This window comes from Chiloscyllium punctatum, chromosome 16 (assembly GCF_047496795.1).
Source record: "Chiloscyllium punctatum isolate Juve2018m chromosome 16, sChiPun1.3, whole genome shotgun sequence".
Lineage (NCBI taxonomy): Eukaryota > Metazoa > Chordata > Chondrichthyes > Orectolobiformes > Hemiscylliidae > Chiloscyllium > Chiloscyllium punctatum.
In genome coordinates this window covers 103,985,958-103,992,820 of record NC_092754.1, presented here as the reverse complement: position 1 = coordinate 103,992,820, position 6,863 = coordinate 103,985,958, and positions in this window count along the sequence as shown.

The window sequence follows — 6,863 nt, the reverse complement described above, 5'->3', positions numbered from 1 at the left end:
TCCTCCTTTTCTCCAATGAAAAAAGTCCGAGCTCAGTCAACCTCTCTTCATAAGATAAGCCCTCCAGTCCAGGCAGCATCCTGGTAAACCTCCTCTGAACCCTCTCCAAAGCATCCACATCTTTCCTATAATAGGGCGACCAGAACTGGACACAATATTCCAAGTGCGATCTAACCAAAGTTTTATAGAGCTGCAACAAGATCTCACGGCTCTTAAACTCAATCCCCCTGTTAATGAAAGCCAAAAAAACCATGTACTTTCTTAACAACCCTGTCCACTTGGATGGGAATTTTAAGGGATCTATATACCTGCACACCAAGGTCCCTCTCCTCCTCCACACTGCCAAGAATCCTATCCTTAATCCTGCACTCAGATTTTAAGTACGACCTTCTAAAATGCATCACCTCGCATTTATCCAGGTTGACCTCCATCTGCTACCTCTCAGCTCATCTCTGCATCCTGCCAATGTCCCGCTGCAGCATACAATAGCCCTCTAAACTGTCAACGACACCTCCAACCTTTGTGTCATCTGCAAATTTGCTCACCAATCCTTCAATCTCCTTATCCAAGTCATTAATAAAAATTACAAAGAGTAGAGGCCCAAGAACAGAGTCCTGTGGAACACGACTCACTTCTGACTTCCAGGCAGAATGCTTTCCTTCCAATAACACTCGCTGTCCTCTGTTGGCCAGCCAATTCTGTATCCAGAAAGCTAAATTTCACTTTATCCAATTCCTTCTGATTTTTCTGAACGAGCCTACCATGGGGAACCTTGTCAAATGCCTTACTGAAGTCAAGATACACAACATCCACCGCTCGACCCTCATCAACCTGCCTAGTAACATCCTCAAAAAACTCAATAAGTTTTGTGAGGCATGACCTGCTCCACACAAAGCCGCGCTGACTGCCTTTAATCAAGCCATGCTCTTCCAGATGGTCATAAATCCTTACCCTCAGAATCCTTTCTAACTCCTTGCAGTCGACAGAGGTGAGACTGACTGGTATGTAATTGCCAGGAATTTCCCTAATTCCTTTCTTGAAGAGAGGAATTACATTTGCCTCTCTCCAGTTCTCTGGTGAGTGTCAGGCTGGGGGCGGTGTGTAGACGGCGGTGAAGTTTAGGTTTGGGCGGTGTGTGGACGACGGTGAGGGACATGCTTGGGGTGGTTTTAGATGGAGGTGAGGGTCAGGCTGGGGGCCGTGTTTGGGTGGCGGTGAGTATCAGGCTGGTGATGGGGTGTGGGCAGCGGTGAGGGTCAGGCTCGGTGGCGGGAGTGGAGAGGGTCATGCTGGGGCGGTGCGTGGATGGTGGTGGTGGTCAGGCGGGGGGTCGTGTGTGGACAGTGGTGAGGGTCAGGCTGGGGGCGGGAGTGGGCGGTGGAGAGGGTCATGCTGGGGGCGGTGTGTTGATGGTCGTGGTGGTCAGGCTGGGGGCGGGAGTGGGCGACGAAGAGGGTCATGCTGGGGGTGAAGCGTGGACAGCAGTGGGGTAAGGCTGGGGGTGGTGTGTGGACGTCGGTGTGCGTCAGGCTGGGGAAGGTGTGTGGATGGAGGTGAGGTTCAGGCTGGGGATGGTGTGTGAATGGTGATGAGGGTCAGGCTGGGGGCAGTGAGTGTCAGTCTCGGGCAGTGTTGGAAGGTGGTGGATGTCAGTGTGGGGGCGGTGTGTGGACGGCAGTGAGTGTAGGGCTGGGTGTCGTGTTGAATGGCGGTATGAGTCAGGCTAGGGGCGTTGTGTGGACAGCAGTGGGGGTCAGGCTGGGAGCTGTGTGTGGACAGCAATGAGGGTCAGGCTTGGGGCGGTGTGTGGACAGTGCTGAGGGACAGACTGGGGGCGGTGTGTGGATGTTGGTGAGGGTCAGATGTAGAGACGGTGTATAAAAGGCAATGAGTGTCAGGCTTGGCGCGGTGTTGGACAGTGGTGAGGGTCAGGCTGGGTGCGGTGAGTCGATGCTGGTGAGGGACTGGTTTGGGGTGGTGTGTGGACGGCAGCAAGCGTCATACTGGGGGCATTGTGTGGACTGAGATGAGAGTCAGGTTGGGGGTGGTGTATAGACGGCGGTGAGGGTCAGGCTGTAGGCGGTGTGCGGGTTGCAATGTGGCTCAAGCTGGGTACGGTGTTGGTCGGAGGTGAGGGTCAGGCTTGGGGCCATGTATGGACAGCAGTGAGGGTCAGGCTGGGGGAGGTGATGGATGGAGGTGAGGGTCAGTCTGGGGAGTTGGACCGTGGTGAGGGTCAGGCTGAGGGTGGTGTGTGGATGGCGGTGAGGGTCAGGCTGAGGGCCATGTGTGGGCAGTGGTGAGGGTTAGGCTGGGGTGGGGTTGGACAGAGGTGACTGTCAGGCAGTGGGCAGTGCGTATATGGCAAAGAGGGTCAGGCTTGGGTTCAAAACTATTACCTGCGATCATCTGCCAACTGGTCAAGACGCTTGCATTGAAATAAAAGCACTGTGACTGTTCAGTCTCACCTCATTCTGTGGCTTGCTCTTGCTTGTATGACCTCTGAACAGTACCAGCCTCACATGTAAGTCTTTTCTCTCTGTCTCTTTGGGTTTAATGCCTCATAAGCAGCATTAGCAAATCTCCCTGCCTGCATTTTAGTCCCCTTCCAATGCAGGTGCAATCTGTCCTTGCTATGTAGATCATATATACCCCAGAAGAAATTCCCATGATCCAAATCTGTCATTCCTTCTCCCCTGCAACAGCTCCTTCGCCACACATTCATCTCCTCCATCCTGCTATTCCTACTCTCACTAGCATGTTGCACCGGGAGTAATCTATATATTACTATCCTTGAGAACCCGTTTTTTAAACTCCTACATAACTTCTTGTATTCTCTCATCAGGACCCCCTTCATCTGTCATTGGAACCATTGTGCAATGACCTCCCACTAATGATTCTCCGCTTTGAATATATTTTGCTCCCAAACTGAGGCATCCTTGATCTTGGCATGAGGGAGGCACTTTCTGATGTCTCACTACCAGCTTCAGAAACGGCAGTCTGTGCCCCTTATTAGAGAGTCCCCAATCACAATTGATTATCTGGAACATGATATATGTCACATTAGAGTAGAGCCAGTCTCAGCACTAGTAACTTGGCTGCTCGTGCTACGTTTCCCTGAACGTCTATTAACCACAACATTTTCCAAACCAGAATACTTTTTTGAGGTGGGGACAAGACTCCTGCATTACCTGCCTAGCCCTTGTACCTTTCGTGGAGGTAACCGATCTAACTGACTGTATCTATAGTATCCTACCATCCTGAGACTGCCACCTATGACACCCCCTGGCTCTTGTCAATTCCTAACTGCTTGCAATCACTCCACAATCATCTGATGAAGGAACAGCGCAACGAAAGCTAGTTCTTCCAAATAAATTTGTTGAACTATATCCTAGTGCTGTCTGATTTTTAACTCTATCTACCGCAGTCTAACATCAGCGTCTCCAAATCATTTAATCCCTCCCCAACCAATCCATGAAATCCGATAGGTCTTGCAATCACACCTCCTTCAAATATAATCATCAGGATCATTGAAACTTTCCTTAATCTCACACATCCGACAGGAGCAGCACGTCACTCGAAACAGGCCATCTCTCCGTGTTAACAATCTACAAATCCAGAAAAAGACACAGTCTTACGGATCTACAAAATACTGCCCCCGACTAACTTAATGCCTATGTTTTAAATTTTAAAAATGTAATCTAGAAACCATATTAATAAGAAGCCATCACTTTACGCACTAATGTGGACGGATCAAACTAAAACAGAATAAGATTGATGTTTTAAGAGATTGATACCCACTGAGATGATCCCCGGCTGGAAGTAGTTCTGAGATTGAGGTCTTTCTGAGAGCAGTTGTTAAACGTCACTTTGTGTCTCTTTTCTCCCAGCTCCATTTCCAGAGAGGTTTCTAACTTCATAGCCAGTCAGCTGAGAGAGTTCACTGCTGTCGTGTTATTCGCTGAGTTTTGCCTCTGCTGTACAGACCAGTATTTATTGGCCATTTTTATTTGACTTGGAGAAAGTTGGCGGAAACTGCCTTTCTGAAATGTGGCAGTCCATGTACACTGGCGATGTTTGGGCAATGATCCCCCTCTAGCCTCACAGCCCTCTCCACTATATGTAATGCCCCTCCAGTCTCACATCCCTCCCTATCTCTGTAATCCCCCTCCAATTTCAGGGATTATGTCTGTGATATAAGATTTTTATTTCGATTCATTTTTTGTTTCTTTTATCTCAAAAATATAAAATAAAAATCCAAAAAAGTAAAATGTTTTCTCCCCCCATACAGACTTCTGGATGATCTTTTGGAGAGGCCAATACTTGGACGTTTCAGTGCGTAATCTCAAATTGTACACGTAGAATGACTGACCTTTCTGTTTTGAACCTTCGTAAAAAGGGAGGCAATGGCCGAATGGTATTCTTGTCAGACGAGTAGTATGTGTAATGTTCCGAGGATTAGCGTTAGAATCCCAACATGGCTGATGGTGTCATCTGAATTCAATAAAATCGAGAATGAAAAGTCTAATGATGACCATGAAACGATTGTCGATTGTTAGAAGAAAAAAGAAATAGTTCACTAATGTCCTTTAGGTAAGGAAACTATCAACCTCACCTGGTCTAGCCAACATATGACTCCCGACCCAGAGCAATGTGACTAACTCTCAAATGCCTTCTGGGAAAATACCAACATTTTCGGCGAGAATAAACAAAAAAGATCTATTTTTAAATTGTGGATGAGAGCTTTTTTCAAACGAAATTGTGTTTTCAAGGTAATAAAAAAACACCTCAGTTGAATAGCACTATAGACGCTGCAATATTTAGAGAGAACTCAAGGAACAAATACACACAGCGATCTCTGATATAAAGTCAGAAAAATGTTGTAATAGTGGGTGATTCATTTTTTCAAACATTGATTAAGAATACCATAGTGTGAAAGGTTTGATTGGTTCAGAGTTTGTGAAATGAGTTCAAGACAATATTCTTTATCAATATGCAATATTTCTGTCAGAAATCGAGCAACACCTGAAATTTTCTTGGCACATAAGATAGGGAAAGGAACTAAAGTGATAGTACGGTAACAGTTTGGGTGGGATGACATTGGGAGCACCCTAGAGAAATACCTGTACATCTGACAACAACGGGTGAGCTGCCTGATGACTGGAGAGTAGCTAATGTTGCACTTTTGTTAAAGAAGGGATATCAGGAGAAACCTGGGAACTGTAGACCTCTGAGCCTGACTTCAGAGGTGTGGAAGCTGTTGGAGGTGATTCTGAATATTAGGATTTGCATATATTTGGAGAGCTAAGGAATGCTTAGGGATATAGTGTATGGTTATGTAAGAGGGTGTCTCACAAACTTGATTGAGTTTTTTAAGTTCGTTACCAAGAAATCAATGACGGCAGGGCATTAGACATTGTTTATTTTTTTTTAGAAAAGCCTTTGAAAAGGTTCTGCATGGGAAACGAATTTGTAAAGTTCGATCACATGGGATTCAGGGACAGCTTACCAACTGGATAAGAAATTTGCTGAAAAGCAGGAGACAGAGCAATCGTGGAGGGTTGCTTTTCAGACGGCACGTCTGTGACCAGCAGTGCTCCACTGCAATCGGTGCTGTGTCCATTTTTATTTGCCATGTATATAGATGATTTGGGGATAAGAATACACACAGTATGGTTCATTTGCGTGACATAAAAAATGTTAAAGTGGATCCTAACAAAGATTACCTGTGATTGGAAAGGGATCCTGATCAATTAGGAGAATGGGCTGAAGACAAGCAAATGGAGTTTAATTTGATTTACCGCGACGGTTCAAGGAATCACGTTTTTTGGTCCATGATTTTTTTTTTCTACATTAGCCATTCCTGTGACCGAGGTGTAGCTAATACACATCAAGCATATAATAATATCAAATGGATAAATGGTGCAAAGGTTTTAGGCCCTGCAAATATTCAATATGTAGTGTGCAATGGCAGTCTATGTGATATCAATACCTGGTGTATTAGGTCAGGGGCGAGGAGAAAGGTCTAATCTTATTCAACATGATATTGAGTCTGTAAGGCTGCACAGTCCCCAAGCAGAATATTAGGTTCTGCGTTTCCAGCTTGTGCTTAGCTTCACTGGAATGCTGAAGCAAGCCAGAAACAGAGATGTTTGCCAGGGAACAGAGTGGTGTGCTAAAAAGACAGACAACTCGATGGTGTGTTGTGGCTCTTGGATACTGAGGAAGAAGAAAGTCAATAGGCTCGTGCTATACCTTGGGCGGTTATAGGGGAATGTGCTGGATTGACGGTGGGTCCTGTTTGGAGTGAATGAGGAGTGGATCAGGGTGTCTGAGAGGGAACTGTCCCTGCAAAAGGTGGACAAGGGATGGGAGGGAATGTTTGATGGCGGCATCTTGGAGTTGACAGAAATGACGTCAGATGATCTGTACTCTGCCTGCAAGTAAACCCGAGCTTCTCGTTACTGCCACTTTAACACCCGACCCTGTTCTCTCGCTAACATCTGACTCAGGCGTACTGCAGTCTTCCACTGGAGATCAGCATAAGCTGGAAGAATACTTCATTTTGCGCTTGGGAACGCTGCAGCACTCCGGACATAACACGGAATTCACTAGTTATCTGGCCTGAACTCCCTCATGTCATATGCCCCTAACTCAGACACCAGGTCATGTCATTACATAATTCGCCATTACACAATACCTATGGTTAGCCACTAACATTCTCCATTAAGAGCTATTCATCCTCCCAGCCAGATCTTTATCTACTCCTTGATCCAAATGTTCTTCTCCCTGTGTATAATATACCTCCTGCATAGAAAACGACATTTTCATACCATCAGTTCTGAGGAAGTTTCACTGGATCC